The sequence below is a fragment of the Ciconia boyciana genome, unplaced genomic scaffold (assembly GCF_034638445.1).
Source record: "Ciconia boyciana unplaced genomic scaffold, ASM3463844v1 HiC_scaffold_39, whole genome shotgun sequence".
NCBI lineage: Eukaryota > Metazoa > Chordata > Aves > Ciconiiformes > Ciconiidae > Ciconia > Ciconia boyciana.
The window spans coordinates 339492-343042 of record NW_027328407.1 but is presented as its reverse complement, the minus strand read 5'-3'; the positions used below and the strand labels follow the sequence as shown (position 1 = coordinate 343042).

General features: G+C 52.8%; 1 pseudogene; it reads left to right on the top strand.

The window, feature by feature from the left end:
- The first annotated feature begins 1953 nt into the window (after window positions 1-1953).
- LOC140645856 (olfactory receptor 14A16-like) lies at window positions 1954-2917 on the top strand (annotated as a pseudogene).
- Window positions 2918-3551: the final 634 nt, after the last annotated feature.

Genomic DNA, 3551 nt, shown 5'->3' with positions numbered 1-3551 from the left:
GAGGGGACTTTTCAAGGGGAAGGTCAAGGCAGGGATTTCGTTAAAGATAAGGAGCTTTCCTGACTTTGTGTTTTTCATTTCCTGTTTGGGGGGGTGGAGAGGTGGAAAAAGGGAGCTCTCAAGTTTGAAGAAGTCACCAAGACTCCTGAGCTGCAACTTTGAGTGATCAATAGGTCTGCCAGAAACCTCCTAGAGTGCCTTCAGCCACTCCTCTGCCTGTGGACAGCACCAGCATCACCTTTGCTGGCCCCATCAGGGTGTTTCTTACCTGCCCTTTTCCACCTGCAAACAGGACCATGCATGCAGCCAGTGCCCTGCAAACAGGCAGGTTTCTGTAGGGCCAGGGTGAGTGCACAGAGGTTGGGATGGGGTCTGTGAGTGCTGACAGGGAAAAGACAAGGGACAGGGAAACACTTCCCAGGAGGAAAATCTCCACGCAGCAGAGATATGATCAGGGAAGGAGAGGAAACAAAAATGAGAAATGTTGTGGGAGGGAGAATTCAGAAATCTCCCTATGTTCCCCTCCAATGCAGACCCCTTCCTCTGAGCAAGCCCCCTTGACTCCTGTCCCACCCAGCAAAGCCTCTGCCCTCAGGGCTGTGGGGTCCAAGGTGTGAACCACCTCCTCTGCAGCCAGAGCTCCAGCAGAGCCGTGCTGCAGCTCTCCAGCCACGTGCCCATGTCCCTCTGCACAGCACAGGGCTGAGAGAAGCTGCCTGGCAATGTTGGTGTCTGGGAAGTGTTGTGCACAGCTGGCTGAGGGTAACGCTGTCCTGAGTGCCCGGCTGTCTCTCCACTTGCCTCTCTCAGCTAGACCATCACTGCGTTTCTCCTTGTTTCTTCACCAGTCTGTGTTATTGTGATTGTTTTCTTGTTCTTGCTGTCAGGCTCTCTGGGGATGGGAGTTGCAGCAGCCGAGTCAGGCACTGCTCTTGTGATTCCTCCCATGCAGGTGAGTCCATGGGAATGAAGTGTCCAAGCTCTCCTCTAACCTGTGGGGCTGTGGGCAATGCAGTCTGTGTCATTCCCCAGTGAATCGGCTGACTGTCCCTTACTGAGATACCATCCTTAGGACCCTTGGGTATCTCCTTGGGGTGTCCTTCCAAGCACTGAGCTGTCTTCCAGGATGCAAATCTGACCTATAGCATCTTGGTGTTACCTGAATGCCCCATGGAGAAGCACAGAGACGCTACGGCCAAGGAAATGGTGCTGGGTTGGTGACATGAACCCTATGTGTCCTTGGCTAGAAGTGGGGTGCTGAGACCTTGAGAAAGGGTGAGACACTTAGTGCTTGGCAGTGGATTCCTCTGCTCTCAGCAGTGCCTGGTGTCTTTTCAGGTTAACATGTGAGTGTGATTACCCTCTGTCTCAGAAAGGGACAAGCAGAGGGCAGCTGGGAACAAGAGAGAGGGACAGACCAGCTCCCCTCACTCTGCACTAACCCACAGGCCATCCTCTGGCCTCGCAGGACTCCCTTTACACTCCCTGAGTGCAGCAGAAATGATGAGGGTTTCTGGAATCCAAGAGAATCTCCAGCTGAGATGGGAGAGCGCTGTGAAAAACCCTCTCTCTCAAACACTTTTGCGATTGTGGTTTCTTAGCAATGGGAGTGCAGATACTGACAAGCCCTTTTGCATGAGGAGCAGATTTATCTGACAAATTCAACCACCAGGACTGCCCACACCATTCCCATGAACCCACTGCTGCACAGCAGGGCTGACTCCATGGCAGCCAGCGGGCAGAGGTCCTGCTCCCCCTGGCACACTCAGCCAGCACCACCCAGAACTCCAGCCACAGAGCTCAATGAAGATCCCCTAGAAATGGAGAAGGGGTGGGGAGTGACCCTACTATGCACTAGTATGAGAAATGGCTTTGATTTCCCTCAGAGAAATCTCCCCTAACTTGTTACTGCCCTTTCCTCCTTGTTCTGTGCTCCACACCCAGAGGCGGCAGATGTCCAACAGCAGCTCCACCACCCAGTTCCTGCTCCTGGCATTTGCAGACACGCGGGAGCTGCAGCTCTTGCACTTCTGCCTCTTCCTGGGCATCTACCTGGTTGCCCTCCTGGGCAATGGCCTCATCATCGCTGCTGTAGCCTGCGACCACCACCTCCACACCCCCATGTACTTCTTCCTCCTCAGCCTCTCCATCCTCGACCTGGGCTCCATCTCCACCACCGTCCCCAAATCCATGGCCAATTCCCTGTGGGACACCAGGGCCATCTCCTACGCAGGATGTGCTGCCCAGGTCTTTCTGTTTGTCTTCTTGATGTCAGCAGAGTACTGTCTTCTCACTGTCATGGCCTATGACCGCTACGTTGCCATCTGCCAACCCCTGCACTATGGGACCCTCCTGGGAAGCAGAGCTTGTGTCCACATGGCAGCAGCTGCCTGGGGCAGTGGGTTTCTCAATGCTGTGCTGCACATGGCCAATACACTGACAATCCCCCTCTGCCAAGGCAATGCTGTGGACCAGTTCTTCTGTGAAATCCCAGCAATCCTCAAGCTCTCCTGCTCACACGCCAACCTCAGGGAAATTGTACTGCTCATGGTTTCTGTCTGTTTAGCATTTGGGTGTTTTGTTTTCATTTTTTTCTCTTATGTGCAGATCTTCAGGGCTGTGCTGAGGATCCCCTCTGAGCAGGGCCGCCACAAAGCCTTTTCCACGTGCCTCCCTCACCTGCTTGTGGTCTCTCTGTTTATCAGCACTGTCATATTAGCCTACCTGAAGCCCCCTTCCATCTCCTCCCCATCCCTGGATCTGGTGGTGGCCGTTCTGTACTCGGTGGTGCCTCCAGCAGTGAACCCCCTCATCTACAGCATGAGGAACAAGGACCTCAAGGATGCAGCGTGGAAACTGGTGACTGGGTCCTTTTCAGAAGCAATAAACTTCTTCATCTTCTGCGTGTCACTCATAATGTAACTCATTACAGACCCAGCCTGTCTTCTGGAGTTGTTGCTGTTCTTTTGGGAGGCATTTTTTTGCTTTTATTTTTGGTCATAATGTTGTCCACAAAGAAATGTCATTATTCATGCCAGTTCTGCATCAGTATCTACATTTCCAGTGTGATCCAGAGATTGTGTAAATGAGAAGCCAGACTCTCTCTATTTAACCACACAAAGGTCCCTGCAGCGAATTGTTTGTCTGAGATCCTTCCTCCGAGACCTTCTCCTGAGCTGCAGGGCAGTGCTTGTGTGCAGAAGTGGAGGGGAAAGAGTACCAGCTCAGCTGCATGGCCAGGGAGCAGCAGCACTTGGTCTGTGCAGAGCTGCTCTCTTTTCACTTCCACACTCTCCTTCTGATCCCTTGCATTGGTGTAAAGCCTGAGCGGTATGGCAGCTTGGTCACAGTCCTGCTGCGTGGCAGTCCTGTGATCACAGGCAAGGACAGGTGATGGGCACTTCTGGGACAGAGCTGGTGTCAATAAAAGTGTTTCCATCATGAAAGGGGATCTCCTGAGGGCAGTGCCTGAAGGCTTAGGTCTTCTTTCAAAGTTGCTGTCAAGAACAAGCTCAAGAAAGTGCCCTTTTGAGGAAAACACCAGTGAACAG